Consider the following 22,978-nt stretch of genomic DNA (forward strand, 5'->3'; position numbering starts at 1 on the left):
GTCCTGCAGAAGTTCTGATGTAACTGATTCTGTGCTCCACACTCTAGGAAACAAACTTTCCTTTAAGGTACTTCGACACTTTCTAGCTTATTCTATCTAGCCTTTATTCCCAGCAGTAAACTCTGAGGATAAACACCAAACCTGGGCATCCCAAGATCCCATGAGACCAAGCCTCAGTTTCCTAGGTGAATGTTGAAAGCATACAGCAGGTACATAGGGGGCTTCTCAGGGACTGTAAAATGGCCTGTTCCCTAAAACTGTGTACATGTACACAAGAATACCATTCAATTTCAAGGGCTCCGCAAAGGCCCTAGCCAGAGTCCCAATCACAGGAATCTAGATATTGTTGTGTTGGGAGAAGAGGCAAAATCACCCAGAACAAGAGGCACCTCACTATCCTGACCTAGCCACACACCCCATAATGGGGAGTCTTCTTGTTCCCCCAACCCCCACAGTGGGAGATGGCAAGACGGGCTGGACGATGCACTATGCACATCTTCTGGTGTCCTGCCTCACTTCCAGGGACATGGAGGAAAAAGGATGGTGGCAGGGCCATGCCTCACACAAGGATATAGCACTGTCCTCCCCAGAGGGCCAGGTGGGGACACAGCTTACAGCGGGCTAACACTGAGAGGAGGCAGAGACCTGGATGCGTCTCCCAGGGCCAGAAGTTGCACGGCCGTGAGACCTCCCGCCCCAGTGACCAGCAGCAGACCAAGAGGGCCTGGACTAGGGTGGACGCTTTCGTGGGATGACCCCTCCACCGGCCTTCCCAGTCTGGGGGCTAGAGTATTTATTTGTGCTAGTTTTTTAACATTAAATCCTCAATCTGTGTTTATGCAAAAATTTAAATGTAGAGTTTAAACCATGCAGCTCAGATGATCCTTGCTGATTTCTTTTTAAAAATAAAAGGAAGAGAAGACAAGCTACAGAATGGAAGAAAATGTTTAAAAAGACACATCTGATAAAGGACTGTTATCCAAAATCCAGAAAGAACTCTTAAAAACTCAACAATAAAGTACACCTGAAACTAACACCACATTGTAAATCAACTATACTTCAATTAAAAAGAAAAAAAAAAAACTCAATTAAAAAATGGCAAAAGACCTGAACAGATATTTTGCCAAAGAACACATACAGATAGCAAAAAAGCATATGAAAAGATGCTCAACATCCTACATCCTTAGGGAATTGCAAATTAAAATAACAATGAAATACTACTACACACCTATTAGAATGGCCAAAATCCAAAACACTGATGACACCAGATGCTGATGAGGATGTGAAGAAACAGGAACTCATGCATTGCTGGTGGAAGTGCAAAATGGTGCAGCCACTTTGGAAGGCAGTTTGCAGTTTCTTACAAACTAAACATACTTACTCTTAGCATATGATCCAGCAACAGCACTCCTTGGTATTCACCCAAAGGAGCTGAAGACACACATGGACACAAAAACCTGTACATGGATATTTATAGTGGCTTTCTTCATAACTGCCAAAACTTGGAAGCAACCAAAATGCCTTCAAAAGGTGAACGGATAAATAAACTGTGGTACATCCAGACCATGGAATATTATTCAGCAGTAAAAGAAATGAGCTATCAAGCCACGAAAAGACAGGGAGGAACCTTAAGTGCATATTATTAAGTGAAAGAAGCCAGTCTGAAAAGGCTATGTACTGCACGATTCCAACTGTATGTCATTCTAGAAGTAAAACTGGAGAAGTTAAAAAATCAGTGATTACCAGGAGTTAGGGGGAGGAAGGGATGAATGGGCACAGCACAAAGGATTTTTAAGACAGTGAAGCTATTCTGTACGACACTAAAATGGTGGATCCATTAGTCAAAACCCATAGAATGTACCACACTAAGAGTGAACCCTAATGTAAACTATGGACTTTGGGTGATAATGCTGTGTCAATATAGGTTCATCAATTGTAACTCTGATGTGGGGTGATGATAGTGGTGGAGGTGGTGCTGTGAACCTAAAACTGCTCTAAAATATAAATCACATTTAAAAATAAAAAATAAAAGGAATACAAACACACTGTAGGGAAATTCAAATGGAACAGAAAGGCACAAAGAAACGAAGTTCATTCTCCCCTCTAATCCCCTACTCAAAGGTCGCCACTGAGCAGTTTCCAAAGTATAATTCAAGACAAAACACATGCACACATACACACAAATGTAAATGCATACATGTATGTATATATATACAGTTTATGTATGTTCGTGTATACATATATGTATAATTTTTAAAAATACAAGGAAGAAATTTGCTTATCTGCAAACTCTGCTTGCTCCAGTGCAAAGCTAGGTTTGGGCAGGCTAAGGTGTAACCGGTCAGCCACATGCCTTCCTGGCCCACCTCCAGTACCTGGCTGCTGGGAGATGAAGGATTAGCTAGCCCTGAGCCGGTCTGAGCAGCTCCTGACCGCCATACACTGCCCATCTCTCCAGGGTCATTGCTGAGAGGCAACAACCCAGAGCAGGGCGCAAATGGGGCCCAAAGCAAGACTATTTAAGGTAGTCAGTTCCAAGAATGTTGATATGGAAAAGGTCCCCGATCAGTGACCTGGAGCCAGGCCCTCACCTCCCCAGACCTCGGATGCAGGGGGCTTCACCTCTTGGGGCTCTTCCTAGTTGGATTTTAGGACTCCTGAAGGGGACACCTCTTCAGGTTTTCACCCCAATCCTAGATTTACAGACTTCCTAAATGCCTACGCTGGAAGGAAACTTGAAGATTATCTAGTTTCTAACCACCTTGGTTTTGGAGCCAAAATATGCCAGGGACACCGTTTACTCAAGTCACAAACACATGGGGAGAGGGTCCAAGGTAGAACTCAGCCTGCTGGGAGCAAAGTCTGCCTACCTTTCCCTAAGAGGGTCATACTGCAAAACCTGTGACCATTTCAACCTAGGCTGGGCTGGCTGGTTTGGTGGTCCCAACCGGTCCTGCCACTGGTGACCTAGTTTAAGACCCCTCCTCCAAGGACAGTGCAATGACTGCTTTGAACTGCGGTCAGCCAAGGACATTCCTCATGGCCAGGAGGTTCCAGAAACCCTCAGGTGCCTCGGCTCCCACCACCTCCCTCTCCCCATACCTACAGGGACAGGAGGAGAGAAGCCTGGCACAGCCCAAGCTCTGCCACACACAGTCCTTCAAAGTCGTGCTCAGGTCTAGCCTGGACTCCCATCTCCAGCTCAGCCTTGCCAAGCAAAAACAGGCAGCATGAGGTAGAGCTCAGTGCTTCCTGAACTGTGTTCCCCGACACCAGCTTACATCTTATGAGTTGAGAATTTAGCAGGTGCCCAGTTAAAAAAGAGAAAGAGAATAGTTGTCCAAAAACTTTGGAAAACGCCGCCTACGACATCCCCTTCCGGAAAAGTGCCAATACTTAATAGGATAATAAAGGCTCTGAGAAGCCCTGTAACAAAGGTGCCTGCTTAACTTTTTCCCTCAATTTCCCAAACTTACTAGGCAATAATAATAATAGTTAACATTTATCAAATACTTATTATGTACTAGGCACTGTGTTAAGTGCTATACATGGAATAGAACTTTACAACAACTCTATAAGACAAATACTAAGATTATGATCTCTGTATAAGAGATAAGGAAACTGAGGTATGGAGAGATTATACAAGTTGCCCTAGGTTACAGCTAGTAAATGATAAGCCAGGATTCAAGCCCAAGCAGCCAGGCTCCGAGGCTCAGGACTTTTACCCCTACGCTGTACTTCCTCACATGGCCCACCAGCCCCAGACGCTAGTATTTCAAAGACCAAAACTTTAAAAACACTGGTTGATGGAATACAACAGACCTAGGAAGCAGGACACCAGGTTTCCCCGTGATCCCGAGCATCTCACTAAAGGCAGTCTAGGGTGGTGGGAGGAGCGTGAACTCTGAAGCCAGATGTGGCCCAGGCTCGAATCCCAGTTCTGCTCCCTAAGAGGTGCGTGGTCTTGGGCAGGTTATTTAACCTTTCTGGGCTTCAGTTTTCCACATCTGTTAAATGTAGATAGTAACAGTTTAACATCAAATATGTTCTCATGATATCATTTAACCTCTCATTGTATCAGTTTCCCCAACATAAAATAGCAAACAGGATTAGAGGGTCCCAGAGGACCCTGGGCCATTTGATAATACACAGGATGAGAAATGTGGGAGCAGGGAGGGCACAGGGTGGAGAGCTGGGGGTCAGAACAGTGTGAAGAAGGGCAGAGGACAGGAGCAGTAAAGTCAGCTGGTTCCTTCTCCCACACCAAGCCCAGTGCAGCAGCAGATCCTGGACGGGAATGGCTGTGCTGGATTTTCCAATCTCCACGAGGAGAAACCACCAACAGGAAACTGGCAGTGTTTTCTTTCCAACCCTGCTGCAGGCCTGGGTGCCCTGGAGGCTTGGTCCAAGCTCCAGGAAAAAAAGGGGGTGGGAGGGATGGAGCAGGAAGCACCTTTGAGAAGGCCTTTGGAAAAGAAACCTGCCCGGGAGCAGGGCCTCAGCCTGCACAAAGCTCCAGCCGTGCCCGCACCCAGGAGCCTGCTGTCCGCATGTCCACCCTGGGACGGCCCTGAGAGAAACCATATTCTCTGCTCTCAGTTGCCTTTCCAGACCAGGTCGTGGGAATGGAGAAGGAGTGAGGAGGGGGCGAGGCAGGAGGGAACACCTTCATGGAAAAGTACCTGCAGGCAGACAGGGAGATTCACAGCAGGTCTCTCTACTAACTCCTCCACGGCACAGCCCTGGCAAACCTGGGTCACTCCAGCTCATCGGGAGAGACCCCTGTGGCAGGTGCCCATACCAAACAGGCTTCCGGAAGAGCCAACACTTAACCAAATGCCAACCCCGATTCAGGATTTCTGAGGACTGGAAAGCAGCCACAGAGGAAGCAGGTGAACCCAGGTATGGTGTATTTGGCTGACAACCAGGCCCAAGACATGACGGGGGCTCAGGCTGCGGTTCTTGTAGTCGCCAAGGTTCTTGTGACAGACACAGTGGCAGTGAAAGAAAAATCCCCCCACCTAAGTCCAAGGTGTGGCCAGGACCTAAGGAAATACCCCCTTCCCCACACACCCCTTTCCCCTTCCCCAAATACGGAAACCATGGTTTGTTTCTGAGTGCAGCTCAGGCTTGGGGAGGCAGGTCTGTGTCTGTCAGTTTCACCACTTCCGGTGGGGAAGCTGCCGGCAATCACACCACCTGATCAGAAGGGGCTCCTCGGGACTAGCGGATGTAAATCGAGCGCAAGCCCCAGAGCACTAGAGGCCTCCTGGCTGTCGCAGACTTGGCGCTCAAGTCCCTCCAGTTCCTGCAAACTCCAATCCAAGCGCTGTTCCTCCAGGATCGCCTGGGCCCACAGGGGTGCACCTCACTCCAAGCTCGGCGGCAGGTACTGTCTGCACAATGAACCCGTCAGAAGCTCAGCTGGAAAGGAACTTGGGGAGCTCCTTCGCTGAACCCCTCCCTTGTCTGGGTGGCTCATCCAGGTCACACAGTCTAAGCATCACCAACACTGGGTCTCATAACATCCAACCCCAGGTCCTCCGTAGGTCCTTCTACCACCTCCAATTACTCTCTTTCCCACACTCTAAACCAGTGCCCCCATCTTTGCACAACCCACACTCCCCCATCAAGAGCTCTGTCATATGAATTTTACCCACGGCCCACACAGCCTTGATAGAATCTTCTAACACTGCTGCTGGGCAACCAGGGAGAAACACAGGGTCCAATGACAATGGTTCCAATTCTAGCTCTACCACTTGCTGGCCGTTTGACCTTGGGCATGTTGCCTAACCTCTTTGAGCCTTTCTCCTTAAAACTGGGGAAAGTACATTCATCTTACTGTGTGGTGGTGAGGGTGTGATGCACTGATACACGCATATAAAGCTATCCATCATGTAGCTTATTAGCATAGAGTAGGTGCTCAGTTAATTTTAACTTACTCCCTAAGGAGCATTAGCTTGGTAGGTAGGGTCTGGGTCCTAACTTCACCACTTGCTGTGTGACATTCACAGGACAACTTAACCTCTCTGAACCTCCAAGCTGTCTGCCCACCTACTTTGAAGTTACTGTGAGGACTGAATGAGGTAAGAACAGGGAAGACCTCTATAATATAGGGAGAGTTTTCTCCACTCTGACCAATTCAGCCAGTGTTGTACCCTCCCAAGTGGTCAAAGAGGACAGGCTCTGATGTTTGGAGAGGGGGAAAAAGAAAGATCCTAGACAGACACCCAAACTTATTCAGTGTCTACCAGGTGTCTAGCCCACACAATGAGGGTAGTACCTAACCAATCGTTACGGTCATGGGTGCTTCAAGACAATTTAGAAAAAGGGAAAGGGGAGAGGAGAGGGCTTTTCAAAGCCAACGATCAAGGCACCATCAGGTTCCTTGTAGGTCTGTCAAAAATATTCCCAACAGACAGACTGCACCTTGATCCCCCAGAACTGGTGACTATGTTGCCCTACATGACAAAGGGGCTTTGCAGATGTGATCAAGGTTACCAACCTCGAGATGGGTAGTGTATCCTAGATTATCCAGGTGGACCCATGAGTCCTTTCCTTGCTATGTTAAGGATGAAAGGAAAGGATGAGGAGAAATAAAGATGAAAAGAAAGAGATAAGAAGCTTGAGAGGGATTCCATCCATGCACGATGGGCGCCAGGAGCCAAAGAATGCAGACAGCCTCTAGAAGCTAGAAAAGACAAGGAAACAGATTGCCCTCTAGAGCTTCCAGAAAAGATATAACCCTGCCAACAAACACCAGGAGACCCGTGAGACAAAACCGTATGACAGTAAAGTCATGTGCTAAAATGGGGCAGCCGCAATCAGTAGGGCAGTTCCTCAAAAAATTAAACGTACGACCTAGCAATTCCACTTCTGCATATGTACCCAAAAGAACTGAAAGCAGGACCTGAACATATTTGTACACCAGTGTTCACGGAAGTTATTGTTCACAGCGGCCAAAATGTGGAAACAACCCAAATGTCCATCAGCAGATGAATGGACCAGCAAAATGCAGTATATACATAACAGAAGGGTATCTGGCCTTAAAAAGGAAGGAAATTCTGACACATGCTAGAATATGGATGAATCTGGAGGTCATTATGCTGAGTGAAATAAGCCAGTCAAAAGATAAATACGGGCTTCCCTGGTGGCGCAGTGTTTGAGAGTCCGCCTGCCGATGCAGGGGACACGGGTTCGTGCCCCGATCTGGGAAGATCCCACATGCCGCAGAGTGGCTGGGCCCGTGAGCCATGGCCGCTGAGCCTGCGCGTCTGGAGCCTGTGCTCCGCAACGGGAGAGGCCACAACAGCGAGAGGCTCACGTACCGTAAAAAAAAAAAAAAAAAGATAAATACTCTATGAGTCCACTTCTATGAGGCACCTGGAGTAGTCCGATTCAGAAACAGAAAGTAGAATGGTGGTGCCGAGGGCTGGGGGGAGGGGAGAGTGGAGTCGGGGGTTAGTGTTTAATGGAGACAGAGTTTCAGTTTGGGAAGATGAAAAGTTCTGGAGATGGAAGGTGGTGACGGTTACACAATAATATGAATGTACTTAATGCCACCAAACAGCAGACCGAAAAATGGTTAAAATGAAATGGTATTTAAAAAAAAAAAGCTGTGTGGTTTTAAGCCACTAAATATGGATAAATTGCTACAGCAGCAATAGAAAGCAAGTACATACAGTGACCACCGCTTCTCTCCTTCCCTCCAGATCTTTCCATGGTGTCCTCTTTGAAAAGCCTCTCTTTGTATAAGAGATCAGTGCACAAGTCTACCTCAGTCAGCAAGAGAAGCAATAAACCAAGACCACAGAAAAAACCATTCCACCAAGAAGGGAGGGACCAGGTGCTCACGTCTCCTACATATCTGGGAATAAGAGCTCACTCAGTAAAGCTTTGCTTGCTTGTATTATTATCAATCAACAAAGTCACCGTGGTGAGACCCAGGGCTTGTGAGTGGGTTCCCTATGGCTGGCCAGGCACACCCAGCCAGCAATGCAAATGCTCTTGGGAGGGGAAAGGTGGGCAGTGTGATGTTCGGGTTGGTGGGGCAATCAAATCACACCCAGCTATTTGTAATGAGGTGGATGGACCTAGAGTCTGTCATACAGAGTGAAGTAAGTCAGAAGGAGAAAAACAAATACCGTATGCTAACACATATATATGGAATTTAAGGGAAAAAAAATGTCATGAAGAACCTAGTGGTAAGACAGGAGTAAAGACACAGACCTACTAGAGCATGGACTTGAGGATATGGGGAGGGGGAAGGGTGAGCTGTGACAGAGCGAGAGAGAGGCATGGACATATATACACTACCAAACGTAAGGTAGATAGCTAGTGGGAAGCAGCCGCATAGCACAGGGATATCAGCTCAGTGCTTTGTGACCGCCTGGAGGGGTGGGATGGGGAGGGTGGGAGGGAGGGAGACACAAGAGGGAGGAGATATGGGAACATGTGTATATGTATGGCTGATTCACTTTGTTGTAAAGCAGAAACTAACACACCATTGTAAAGCAATTATACCCCAATAAAGATGTTAAAAAAAAAAAAATCACACCCAGCCAGCCAAAACCAAGCAACTGGGACACCAGAGATCATTCTGCCCTAGAGATGACTCAGTTCATTCCCGCCCACCCCACCCCGGCTCCTATTTCACAAGTGGAGAAACTGACAACCAGAGAGTGGAAGTGACAGGCCAAGGTGACACAGCAAGATCCTCCCAGGGCTGGCTCAGGACCCGCCCACTTCCTGCTCCCAAGCCAAGGGCCCACTGTCCAAAAGGCAGGACCCAAGCCAATGGCTGAGTTTTCACAGCATCTTTAGAGGGAGGTTCAGGTTTTGTTGCGCCTGAAGCCTATATAATTTTAGGGGCCCTTTTAAGACCCTGGATGCAGAACACTTTCTTGCAAATTCGACAAAACTATATGACTTTGTGAATTCACTTGCAGGGCCTCTCCCACAGCCTTGCAAAGGCCACACGCAAGTGACTGGGGGGGTGGGGGGGGCTTCAACCTGAAGGTTAAGTTTCATTAGCTTAACACTAGTTCCACCTCTGGGCTCAGAGAGGCACCCAGTGCTGGGCTAGACTTCCTGGAGCACAGGAGGAAAAAACAAAAGTTCTGACCTGCACCAGGCTTTCCCTCTAGCTGGGGAGATAAACACAAACGGGCAATCACAGGAAAATACCCACAAAATGTTTAAGAGCCACTCCCAGGCAGAATGGAGATTAAGGCTGAGAATGAGGAAAGGGCTCTGAGAGCAGAGAGGAGGAGGCAGGAGAGGTGGGAGGCGTGGTGTCTAGGAAAGCGGCTTCTCTCTGATGGATGGGCCTTGGCGAACCCAAGGCTCCCCTGGGCATCTCTCCCTCATCTGTTAAATGAGCGAGCCTGCAAGGGATCCGTGGTTGTCAATTTGTGCTGCCCAGGACCTGGGGCTCCCTGGAGGTTTTGTAGTTCACAAACGTTTATTTTGTTGTGGGGAGGGGAGAGGTGAGGCCACAAAAGAGACTCTCCCACTTAAATTTTGTTTTAAATGGAAAAACAGGAAACCTGGCAACAAGGGTCCTACATTCCCACGTGGTGGCACACAGCTAGGGCTGCAGCAGCTGCCCATTCATCCAGGATGCCTGTTTCGGCTGCCCACTGTCCCCACCAGGGCAGTCCCTGCAGGTACCGATATTTGCAATGAAAGGAACAGATGTTCATCCAGGGCCCTGCCAGTTAAGAGGTGGGGAGAGGGGTGGCGCACAAGACTAAAGACCTAAAGGCAGCAGGGAGTCCCTGGGCCTCTACAGTCCTGGGGCCTGTTCAAAGCCTTTGGAAAGGCCTAGTCCCTTCAAACCTAGAAGACCTGACAGAGTATATACTCCAGCTCCTGGAAGCCCCAGGAAATCTCTCCTTCAAATAGCACTTATCAAGGGCTGCTCTTCTAATGGTGACCAAGTCCCCAGCCAGTCTTATTCAGCTGGAAGCTGAAAAGAAATCCCCGTCAGAATCTGCAGATCACCCTGGAGGAGAAGATGCTCTTTCAGATCTCAGGTGGGGCTGATCACTGTGCAGGCGGGATGCTAAAGCCTGCCAACCCGCCCTGGGCTGCGCCATGGCAAGAAAATGGAAGGTCCCTGGAGGTCTCTGTGTGATGGAAAGAACGCAGGAAATGCATGTCTGTAGCTCAGTCAAGCCAATACCTCAGCACTTTCCATCCTCAGAACTTCTGCTCAAACAGTCCCTCTACCTGGTCTGTCCTCCTATCTCCTTTGTGCCTTCCTTAAGCCTAAGTCAATTCTGGCTTTCCTTTTAGCCAGATGGAGCCCCACTTCTTGCAGGAAGCCCACCCTGATCTCTCCACCCACAACGATGATCTCCCTTTCTGGAACTTACCAGCACTTGGCCTAAAATGTTTTCTATGTCTTCTTAGTGCTCTAACAATACTCCCCCTTTTCCAGTACCTATGACAGGTATTAATACATATATTACCGCATTATATATCACCTCATTAACCTTTGAAATGATCCTGCAAGAGAGGTATTATCACCTCAAGGGAACTAAGGCTCAGGGATAATTCTTGACAAGCAAGGATCACACACCGGACTAGTGCCCAAGGCAGAATTACTTTTTCTAGGCCTCCCAGTGAGACAGTCAGTGCCCGGGCTATAGGACAGGCCTCTTCTCTCCTCCTCCACTGGCCAGTATGGGGCAGGGCACAGCAAGGTCCCTGACACACACCAACAGGACACCAGTGTACCCTGATTCATCTCTTTCACACCCTGGTGGCACCTGTCCCAATGACCTCTTCAGTCAGAGCTTCTGGTACAGAGGCTCCAGGAATTCTGGGGGCAGAAAGGACTGATCTAAGACATTCCCTCTCTCCCTCCCACGACAAGGTAGAACCTCAAGTTATGTGAGAGGGCGTATGAACATCCCCGACTCTGCTGGGGCACTGCCTCACCTCTGAGGTGTGGGTCACAGATGCCATCAGGCCCCAGGAGCAAGCCAGTGAGCCCCAGGGCCGCATTCCACCAACCCTGACCCTCCTTTCCCAGGCACTGAACAAAAAGCCCATAGAAAGTGCTGTTAAACATTTAACTCCTCACTCACACCCATGAATTAGGAATAGCTGGAGCCCATGTCAATCATTAGCCAGACAGTGCCTCAGACACTGCCCTCCGAGGGCTGGCACCTGGGGAGACCCAGCCTGGAGAAGCTCCGGGCAAAGCAGGCTGGAGAGTGGCCACGGACCAGTGTCCAGGCCTGACCAAGGGGTTGAACTTGAGCAAGCAGGCTCAGAAAGACACCTCTTAGAAATAAAGCCAGGCCTTCCCTGGTGAGGCAGTGGTTAAGAATCCGCCTGCCAATGCAGGGGACACGGGTTTGAGCCCTGGTCCGGGAAGATCCCACATGCCGCGGAGCAACGAAGCCCATGCGCCACAACTACTGAGCCTGAGCTCTAGATCCCTCAAGCCACAACTACTGAGCCCGCATGCCACAACTACTGAAGCCTGTGCGCACCTAGAGCCCGTGCTCTGCAACAAGAGAAGCCACCGCAGTGGGAAGCCCGCGCACCGCAACGAGGAGTAGCCCCCGCTCGCCGCAACTAGATAAAGCCCGCGCGCAAAAACGAAGATCCAATGCAGCCAAAAATAATAAATAAATAAATAAAATACATAAAAATTATTTAAAAAAATAAAAATAATAAAGCCAATTCCCAGTGCACTGGCATTTGGATTACACAGGAATCCTACAATATCAGGGCTGGAAGGGGCCTTCAGGAGTTTCTTTGACTCAACCAGCTTGTTTTACTGAGGTGAGAGCCAAGGCCTAGAGAGCAAGGCCTGCCTGGGCTCTCAGGATCGGCTGGGGCAGGACAAAGACTCAAGTCATGTTTCTCGACCTCCCGGCCGATGCACCGCGGCCCAGGCTGGCTCCCTGCCACTCACGCTTCTGGGCGCCATTCCACCTTCCTGGGCTGGAGAATGGACTTGGAAATGCAAAGGCTACCCTGGGAAAGACAGAATGAGAAAATGACTCTGCTGCCTCCTAATAAAGCCCATATCACCAAGCCACAGAGAAAGCAGCCTCTGCCCAGGGAAGCCTCTGGGACACTGCTTCTCTCCAGGTTCACCCCCATGAGTTAACAAGAGCAGAGAGCCGGGGTTGGCAGCCTCTTGTTTTGATCTCTCCAGGGTGTCAGGAGCCGCGCTGACCAACAGCCCAGCTCAGTTCAGGGTTCAAATGGCCTCTGTCCCCAAGCTCTCCTGGAAATAGACAATGATGTGTCACACCTGGAGTTGATGAAGGTAAGTCGGGAGAAGGAAGCACAGTTAGACTCTCTCCATCCCAAAGCTGGGTCTTGGAGGGACACCCGCCCCCGCATCCCGAGGGCCCTCTAAGAGCAGGAGGTGACTCCAAGTGGCAGAACGAATGGCTGCCAGACCTGACTATTGGGAATGGCCTGGAAGCAGCGAGACTCTCAGAGCATGAGAAAAGTAGCAGCAGCAACTTGCCCTCAGGATCGGAGGCTGCCGCCCCCTGCACTGCCTGCTGGCTTGCCCCTGTCACAAGATACCATTCCTACTTCCTAACCCGAGGAAGGCTGGCTTAGCCAGTGGCAAAACCGACAAGCACAGGAGTAGTTTCAGACTGAGGACACCAGTGGGTGGTGTTCCAGAAACTTCAGTCGTCACCCCCCTCAGCCATCTGCCCCCTCTTGCTTCCATGACAGAACACTACCCGCAGCCTGGCACATGGCAGCCCCAAACAAGGACCATGTTTCCAGGCCTCCCTGGCAGCAAGGCAGGGCCCTGTCAGGGAGTCAGCTGTCCTGGGCCTTGCAGGTAAGGGAAGCACCCAGAGCAACACTGCCCAAGTGTGGTCCCCAGACTGGTCGAATCAGCACAACCTGGGTGCCTGTCATAAAGGAAATTTCTCGGGCCTCACCACAGACCCCCTAAATCAGAACCTTTAGGGGTGGGGCCCAGGAATCCGTGTTTTAACAAACCTTGCCAGTTATTCTTAAACATGCTCAAGGTTGTAAACCAAAGCCCTGAAGAATGCTGGGAGCAAATTTTCATAAGAAGCCTCGTGCCTGGACAACCTCATGGAACAGACACTTATTAACTCTGGACTCCAATTTCTGGAGATCGAGAAACTCCTCTCTTAAATCATGGCCAAACCTGAATCCTAATGCAAGTGGGTGGGGAAGAGGAAGGAAGAGGAATGATGAGAAACTTAACCCAGACAGCAGAAATCAGGAAAGAAACAACATCCAATTATAGTAAATAATAAACGGAAAACAAGACACAAGAAATAAAATCAAGACTATCTGGTATGCAAACAGTCTGAATTCTCTACCAAAGACAGAAATGACCAAATTCGGTTTGTTGCTATTATCACTGCCTTCTGCCATGTCCCCGAACCCCAGTCACGTGCTGATTACAAGAGAAACACTTTTTTTTTTTAAACGAGAAAGAAAAGTTAAAAATTAAGGCAAAGACATACTAGGTAAACACAAAGACAAACCAGAAGTGGAAATATTAATATTAAAAACATGTTGAGGACTTTCCAATAATCCTGCCTCTGCAAACTGAGGGTTTTTTCCAACCATTTCTCAGCCATCTGGAAACACAAGACTTGGAAAACTACCCCCTAGGAATCCATGGTACAACAGGGCTTAGGCCATTCTAGTCCCTTGAAATAGTTTATGTGACTTAAAACACAAGCATAGAAACGAGTGTAAAACTTGTGGCCCAAGTCTTTATACCTGACATTTGGCCCTGGGACATTTTTGTGTACTTTTTTGTCATATCCCTTGGGGAAAACAGAAAGTACGCCTTGCCGCTTCAGATGAGGAAGGAAATGTAATTGCGAGTCACAGCTGTCCACCTCCTTGGACCTAAGGGATGGGGGGGAACCAAACACAAAGGCAGAGGAGTGGTACTCAGGCCCATCCCTGGGCGTTGCAGACATATCTCCTTTTATCCATCCCTCCTAAAACCTGGCTATCATGGGGGCCACTGGGACAGGCAAGGAGGGGGAGCTCACAGTAATCCTGACTCAGAAGCAAGCTGGGGCAGTCTGATAACTACCTGCTCTGCATGAGTCTGAGTGGAAACTAAAGGATGCGGCTTACCCCCTCCCTGACTGACGCCTGCCTCCAAATTTCTGAGGCTTTCACTTACTGTCCTATAAAATGCACTTAGTTACTAATTTTAGGACTGTAAAGAAGAAGGGATTCTCCCAGATTCTTGGCGATATATGCTCCTAAAAGAGTTAATACAGAATTTAAGGCCAAAGGCCAAAAGCATTGAATAAGCAAAAGACAAAAGGTACAATCCACAAAGGTAAGCTTGATAAACCTGTATACACCAAACATGCATGCCAAATTCATAAATCCAAGACAAATATAAGTTGAGCTTGACTCAAAAAACAGATTCAATAAGCAGGGATGCAGAGGGCAACCTCAAGATCACAGATATATCTGAAGTCTGTATCCCACAGAGAGTACACGTCCATGAAACCTTTTCACATTGATTGTGTAGCTGGCCACAAAGAAAATCTTAATACAGTCCAACAAGAGATTTTGCTGAGCACATTCACTCAATAAAACTAGCAGTCAACATTAAAATATGACCATACCCCCCACAAAACTTACTCAAAAATTCAGGACGTTGCCTTCTAAAAAATTCTTGGATCAAAACTGATCTACAGAGTACTAGAAAGCAATGGAAAGGTGAGCATTTCATACAAAGGCCCATTGGCTAGAGTTGTACTCAGAGGAAAACGCTGAGCTTTATATACTTTTTTAATTAAAATAAAACACTAAAAATAAATGAACCAATTTAGATGTTAAAAGTAGAGCAACAGGGCTTCCCTGGTGGCGCAGTGGTTGGGGGTCTGCCTGCCGATGCGGGGCACGCAGGTTCGTGCCCCGGTCCGGGAGGATCCCACATGCCGCGGAGTGGCTGGGCCCGTGAGCCATGGCCGCTGAGCCTGCGCGTCAGGAGCCTGTGCTCTGCAGCGGGAGAGGTCACAACAGTGAGAGGCCCGCGTACCACACAAAAAAATAATAAAAATAAATAAATAAAATAGAAGTAGAGCAACAAAATAAGCCAGAAGTAAAAAGAAATGAGTAACAATAAAGGTTGAAATGAATGACCAACAAACAGGAAAAAAGGTAGGAATAAAAAAAATTATTTACAAATAATTTCCAAATTATATGACATATATTTTATGAGATATATATATATCTCCAGCATATCCAATTAGAATCCTATTCTTAATATCTAATGAAGACATTCTACATCACAAGGCCTGTAATCTGTCCCTGATTTGGAAAACTTAATATCATAAAAATGTGAACTCTTCCTTATAAATAAAACATTCAGTGACATTCCAAACAGGATTTTATAGATTGTTTACTCCAACATCATTTCAAACTATAAAAACAGTCAACAGTCTCCATACCCAGCAATGGGGGAAAGGTTGAATAAATTACTTTACATCTATACTACAGAACAGGCAGGGGACAACCTAGGGCGGGTAGGGGTGGCCTCTGCTTTTGTGCTCCCAGCACAGGGCTAGGCAAACAGTGGATACTCACTAACACTGAGTTCAATAGAAATATCCCTTGTCACCCGCTTCCTAAAATAGCCGTGACCTTTTAGGTGGACACAGCAAGCTGATGTCTGCTATCACCAGCCCCCCACATACACACCTTTTCCCCCAGGGATGCCACTCCCCAGGCTTAATCTGCCATATACTCCCTCTGGCTCCCTGTTATCAGCCTCTGAGTTTCTCCTCGTCCCTCACGCTGTCCTCTAAGCCAGTCTCTCCCCAGCTACAGCTGTAAGAGGCTGGGGGCTCCTGACTTCCCTCTCAATTTCAGGAGTGATTCCTCCCCCTTTTTTTCTGCTAAGGCAGTGGGACCTTCAGGAGCACAAGCCCCTGGAAGACTAGACACTCAGAGATCACAGAACCAGGAGTCAGCTACCTGCCATCTGCACACTCCACTCCCAGCTTCAAGATTCCTCGCAGGCACACAACGAAGATATCAACACTGCCATTACCACCCCCTAACTGATCTCAAACCCCTTTTGCAAACATCGCCTCACCAGATTGTGCAAACCACCACGTGAGGTAGGCATTTTACCACCCAGAACTCTGGGACTCTGTGTGGCTATGTGGCTTGTCCCAGGATACCAAGCACGGATGAGAACTCTGTCTCCTCACCCCTCCATTGGCCTCACCTGTTACTTTCTCACATCAGGAGCAAAGCCAGCTGTGGTTCAAGTCACTGTACATGTTGCACTGTCAGGATTCTCCCAAATACAAACCACCACGTGAAATCAGACCTTTATTTCATGGGGTACCCGGGCTCAGGGTCAGTAGGCTTAATATGGTATGGTTTCAGGGTTATTAGAAAGCACCATGAATTTCACAACTCCTTTTAAAAATGCAAATTCCCAACAAGGAAACTTTGGTGTCTTCATTTCCCCTAAGAGCTTTTCTATTTAGGTAGCCCTCAGATTCCTGATGTTCTGCAGGCAATGGGCTCACAGGGTGCTGAGGAGAAAAACTCAGAGAAACCTGAGTCTGTTTGCTTGGCTGTGATTGTAAAATACACCTATACACAGAATCTTCCTCCAGTGGTCCTCATGGGGCAAGTATCAGGGACTTGCTTCAGGCTTAGCGGGAGGGAAAAGACGGCAGCTGAGAAGAGGAAGGAGCAGGAAGGAAGGGGAGCTCCACAAAGACCCTGGGTCCTCTGAACATCCAGCACTCGGCACAGATTTCATTTCTACGTTCACCTCCTGCCCACACAGGGTTTCCCCTCCCCGCCCAAGTGAATTCCCAAGAAAAACCCACACTCACCTATTCTGGCTCAATTCTCACTCCTACCACCTCAAACTACCCATCCTCCCAAAATCATGTGGCCAAGGCATCACTAATGGATCTTAGGTGCAGCAATCCAGGATGAGCCCTGACTACCATCCTTGCCCTGGAGACATAAAGGAGTCCAAGGCGACTCCCACTTGGCCTCTCAGCCAGTTCCTAGGCCCGCCTCTCAGTCTGGACTCACTTCCATCTCACTCTCCCAAGTTGTTGGGTTTTTTTGGCCTATCCAAATTCAGCTTCCAAAGTCAAACATTTTAAGAACAGGGAAACTTTACTTCCCTGGCCTGCCTCTTTCACTTAGCTAATATCTACTGAGTACCGACATTCAGCAAGGTCCCTTCTGGATGCTGTGAGACCAAGAGACGAGTGAGAAATACCCCCCACCCTCCAGACACAGAAGACGGGGCAGAGAGAAGACTTGTGGCCATATAATTATTACTCCAAGGCGAGTTTTGAGAAGTGATACCAAAAGAGTGGAGGAGGGCTGCATGGGCTCACAGCATGTCTTGTCCCTTCCTGCTCCAGGCACCTGGATGGCTCCCAGGAGGGTGGTGAATAACACGCAGAACTGGGAGAAGGAGGGCAGAACAGCATGAGCTATGACAGAGGAACAGGTCAGAAGGAGAGTAATTCAACTCGGCCCTTCAGGGCACGAAGGGAATGATAGCTATTGTTATTATTACTGTTGACTCTTCCAGATGATTACTCATGCGCCAGGCCCTGCTGTAAGCTTTACGTCTATCCTGCGACACAAGGGTATGGTGCACCAGTCACCACCTGTTCAGATCAGTGCCTGAGCTGTATGGTTATTAAGTATATTAACTCATTTAATCCTCACCATAACCCTGTGAGGTAGGTATTATTACTACCCCCACTTTAAAGATGAGGAAATGAAGGCATAGAGACCAGTAAGAGGTGAGATTCGGGAGGGATGCAGGAGCCCAAGGTAGTGAGCACCCCACGCCAGGGCAACAAATAGCCCTGGCACCTCACCTGGCCTCTCCTGGCAGGGAACACCCAGTAGCATGAAGAGTGCCTTGAGGGAAGGGGCCCTGTTAATCCTCCTGGAATCCCCAACAACTGACTGAAACAAGGAAGGAATGGAGGAGTATAATGAGAGCCAGTCCGGGGTGGGGGGGAGCAAGATAGCACGCCCTACCTGTCCAGCTCCTGGACTCAGCCTGGCACTGCCCTGTAAACTTTTGTCCCTGCCGTGGGGCAGGGCAGAGGCTCACCCCTCACAGGGCCACTCCATGCCCAGGTCAAAGCAGCAGGGAGCAAAGTGACGGCAGGGAGGGAAGGCAGAGCGGCGGGCTACCACAGATCCCCCAGGTCTGTCCTAAAACACCCAATCTCCGAAGAAAGGTCACTGATTAGAGGGGCAGGGACAGAAATGTGCCAGGCAAACTGTTCCCAGCTTGGGCTAGAACTGTCTAGCTTAGCTTCTCCCCAAAGTCGCAAGCTGATGAACTGCACAGCTCTCCTTCAGGCCAACAGATGCGTTTCTACATTTTTAAATCTTCAGGGGACTGGGTAGAGCCCAGCGGGAGGTAAAAGTCAAGAATCCCTCCCTGAAACTGTAGCTCAAGGTTGAAATGGAGGAAAGGCAGCGAAGGTAAACACACAGGTGAACACAGCACCTGGGATAGATCCCGCATTCTCTCAAACAGAGTGCCTTGCAAATCAACTCCAACTAGCAGCTCCCAGGAATTTCCGTCTTTCCAGTTCCGGAGGAAAGTTCCTGAAGGCAGCCTCCTCTGCTAGCTCTCCTCAACATAAGCCCTTCCCAGAAGGGTACACACACTCCCGAGAACTCAACGGGGTCAGAGGGGCCGTGGCCACCGGCCATCCCCACACCAGCCAGTCGCCTTCTTGTCGCAGGTTCACCCGGTCCCAATCCGGCCCAGGCCCTGAGCCCCAGACTCCGGCGGAGCAGCACAATCACGTGGCCCTGGCCACTGTGGGCCCCGCCTGTGCACCCCCCACCCCACAGGGAGGGCTCCCCGCCGTTGACCGAGCTGGGCAGCCAGGCTGACTCAGCCCGTCCGGGACCAGCCCGACACCTGCCCCCTTACGGTTACACGCCGTGTAACCAGGAAGCCGCAGGGCCGGACCGGGAGGGGGCGAGGAACAGTCCGGGGCCTTCCGGCGGGGGCCGCGTAACCCTGCCACCGCCCCGTCCCTTGCCCCCAGCAGGCCGGGGAGCCCTCACTCACCTAGCCACTGGCCACCGGGGTGGGGGACCGCGAGGGGCGAACGGGGACGCGGGCAGCAGCGGCTCTCTCTCCGGGCGTCCCAGGCGCAGCACCTCGGACCAGCCTCGAGTTATGTGCCACTCCCGCTCTCGGGGCTCGCTGGGCACTCGGTACCCGCGAGCTGCTCAGCAGTCAGGGAGGGTCTGGAGGAGGAGCCGTTGGGCGGAAAACTCCCCTCTCCCGCCGCCCCAACGCGCCCCGGGGCGGAGCCGCGTGCGCCAGGGCGGGGCGGGCCCTAGGGGCGTGGTCTGCGCTCGGCCCCGCCCCCAGGTTAGGGCTGCCCTGGGCCCGCAGGCTGCGAGCATCCTCCCCGAGCAGGGGAAGGAAGCTAAAGGGCCTTCTGTCGCGGGAGGAGGATACAGCAGTCGCCTGGAGGTAGGCGCGGAGCCAGTTCTCCCCACCGCCTCCCGCGACCGGTCCTGCCCTGCGCCGCACTCGTGGGGAGGGGATTTACCCAAGCCCCCTCCAGCCCAGTGTACCTTACTTAGTGACTGTGTACATTAAAAAGGTGACCCTCTCTACGTTAAAAAGGTGACATAACAGTATGGAAATGGAGATGGGGGTGGGAGAGTAGCTTTGTAGTGCAGAAACCGCGACCACCTACCTTAGCCAGATGATCAAGGTCAACATCAAGAATGTTAAATCAACAGTGATAGTATGTACCGATTGTGGTCTTCCTCACAAGTATACATAATCACAGTTTAATCGTGAGAAAAACATGAGACAAATCCCAGTTCAGGGATATTTTACGGAAAACTTGACCAGTACTCCTCAAAATTGTCAAGGGCATCAAAACCAAGGAAAGTCTGAGACACACACTGTCACAGCCAAGAGAAGCCCGAGGAGATGCGAAAACTAAATGTAGCGTGGTATCCTGGATGGGATCCTGGAAAAAGGGCATTAGCTAAAAACTAAGGACATCTGAATAAAGTATGGAGTTTAATTAATAATAACGCATCAATATTGGCTCATTCGTTGTAGTAAAACACCATGCTAATAAAAGATAGTAATAGCAGAAACTGGAGTTTATGAGAACTCTATTTGAACTTTTTTGTAAATCTAAAACTATTCTAAAAAATAAAGTTTATTTTTTTGAAAAAAGGACACCTACGCAATATATGAATATATTTATTTATATTGATATTATATATTAAATATTTTTAAAAAACAGATTCACTCTTCATTCCCCCAGCCCACTTTTAGGCTTGGCTTTCCTACATTACGTAGATGTACTGTCTACAAAACGGTGTTGCTGTATTTTTCTGCAACGCGCTTTTTTACTCACTAGATCTTGGAGGGTCTTTGCATGCAAGCGCACCTGGATCAACTTGGTTCTTCCTTAACACTGCATAATACTAGCAGTCTTGTGCGTCACCATTCTTAATTACTTAGCTCTTTACGAAAGGACTTTTAGATTGTTGCCCGTTTGAGGCTGTTCAAAAAAAAAGAAAAAAAACTGTTGGTCCAGCTTGCGTTTTAATAGTGCAAGGAGCGGGACTGGGCCGGGTGCGGTGGGCTGCAGAGGAGGCCAGCGTGCGGGGGCTGGACGCAAGCCGTGCCCTGCGGCAGCCTTGGCCGCAGCCCAGCTACGAACCCTGGGGATCCAGTCATCTTCCGCAGCCTCTCCAACACCCCTACCTCCCCCAAGGCGCGGCTCTTTCTCGGGACTGGACTGCATTTTTTGGAGATGACTGGGCGGGGGAGGATGAAACTCAGGCCAAAGGCTCGGGAGCTGCTCGGAGGAAACGCGCCCCGGAGCTGAAGAAGAGCGGAGGGTCAGAGGCACAAGGCGTCTCTCCCAGGGTTGTTGTTACTCGGGTGGGGACGCCTGCGGCGGCACAGGAGCAGGCGCCAGTGTGAAGCCCCCGACCGAACTGGCGGCGTTCCGGGGGGCTTCTGTTACCGGGCGCTCTCTCTGGGCTGGGGGTTTCGTCCGGGAAGGTCACCTGGCACTCACCCAGCCCTTTCTTTTGCCTTAACACCCTGCACCCACGCCCTGCAGCGTTCCCTGCTGCCCCGCAGCAGCAAAAGCGAGCTTCTTTGAATGGCTCATTTTTCTCGTGGCTGAGCGAACGCTTCTTGAAATACCACTTTAAAAGATAATAAACAAATCATTTAGGGTGGAATTCCTTCTATTTGTAGCACAAACTTTTCTGCCTTGGAACTGAGACCCTCTAGGCCAGAATGGTGAATAGCTACCACTGTGCTTTTTATGACTCGGTAGGAACACCACGTGGGGGAAATGACTCTAGATTTGGTGTTTGGGTTCTGGTTCCCATTCTGACACTCGCACGCGATGCGTTCTCCAAACCTTGGTTTTCTCGCCTATAAAATTTTCAAAACAATCTATACAAATCTGGAAAGTAACCTCTGCTTCATTGTTGCTCAGGGTTGATGCAAACATCAAAAGAAGGGAAAGTAAGTGCCTTGTAAAAAGGTCAAGTGCTGTAGAGCTTTAGAGTAGTACAGTACTGTCATCTTTCTTACATCGATTCATTCAACTGACAATGGTTGAATACAGCCAGCGTGACCCAGCCAACGTGACCGGCCCTATGCTAGGTGCCACAGGAAGAGGTGCGAAAGAAAATCCCTTTGCTCTAAACACAGCTCTTCTTCAATGGAGAAAAAATTAAATTGTAAATCCCCCACACAATAGAGGCTTGCAAAAAGGATGGGTAAGTGAGACGCAGGTGAGAGACCGGAGTGCAGAAAGTCTTCTGATCAGTCTTGCCAGACTTTGCAATGAATATCCTTCTAATTTTTAAAATCATGTTAATTCTTTTTTAAAAGTTATCTATTCCTTTAATTTCTACTTTTATCTTTGTATCAATAGTTTTGTTCCTTCTACTTGCTTTGTGTCTGCTCTGCTGTTCTTTTTCTGGTTTCTAGAGTTGAATATTAGAGTTATTTATTTTCAGAATCTTTTGTTGTTGTTTTCTAATATTTATATGAGAGCATAAATCTCCCTTTAAATCCTGCTTTAACTACATATCACAAGTTTTAATATGCCATGCTTTTGTTATGCCTTAGTTATAAATATTTTGGGTTTTTTCCCACTAGAATTTTATCCTTAATTCATGGACTATTTAGAAGTATGTTTTCCAATTTTGTTTTCAAAGTTATGGCTTTTTAAAAAATATTCTGTCATAGATTTCTAACTCTAATTCTTGGAGATGAGAGATGTGCTCTTTTTAGAATTTGTTAAGACTTTTTGTTTTCTAGTAAACAGACTTTGAATATCCCAGTTTTTGTAAATGTATATTCACTCTTTACCTGTGCAAGATTCTCTCTCTATATCTCTCCATCCACTTTGCTAATCTGGTTACTTAGATTGTTTTTATCCTGAGGTTCTTTTCTGTTCAATCCATTGATTTGTGAGACAGTTTAACATTTTCCACTTTTTTGTAGTTTGTCAACTTCTGCCTATAATTTGGTCTGATTTTGCCTTATAATTTTGAGAACACATTATTAGGTTCATACAAGTTCATAATTGTCTTATCTTTTGGTAACTATCTCCTTTTATTACTTTTCTCCTTAAAAAATTATTATGCCTGCTCTTAGTGTTGCTATCTAAGATAGTGCTTGTCTGGTATATGTGTTTTCTCTCTCTTTTTCACTCTTACTGTATTGTTCTTTAGGTTTTTCTCTTGGAAATGACATAAATTTTTTTCCACAAATGAAAAAGTAGATCTAAGTATCTGCTTTTAATTGTGAGTTTAACCAGTTTATATTGATAATGACTACAGAAATATTGGGACTTATTTCTGCCCCTTTTTTGTTATTGTTATGTGTGTGTGTGTGTGTATGTATGTGTGTATATATATATATATA

General features: G+C 48.4%; 1 protein-coding gene across 1 annotated transcript in view; it reads right to left on the reverse strand.

Moving 5' to 3' along the window:
• Positions 1–19,337, reverse strand: part of ANXA11 (annexin A11) — a 41,104-nt gene extending 21,767 nt beyond the window's left edge. The window contains exon 1 of the mRNA XM_067710378.1: positions 19,109–19,337. The gene's annotated coding sequence lies outside the window, so the exon portion shown is untranslated. The remainder of the gene's footprint in view (positions 1–19,108) is intronic.
• Positions 19,338–22,978: the final 3,641 nt, after the last annotated feature.

This window comes from Pseudorca crassidens, chromosome 16 (assembly GCF_039906515.1).
Source record: "Pseudorca crassidens isolate mPseCra1 chromosome 16, mPseCra1.hap1, whole genome shotgun sequence".
Classification (NCBI taxonomy): Eukaryota; Metazoa; Chordata; class Mammalia; order Artiodactyla; family Delphinidae; genus Pseudorca; species Pseudorca crassidens.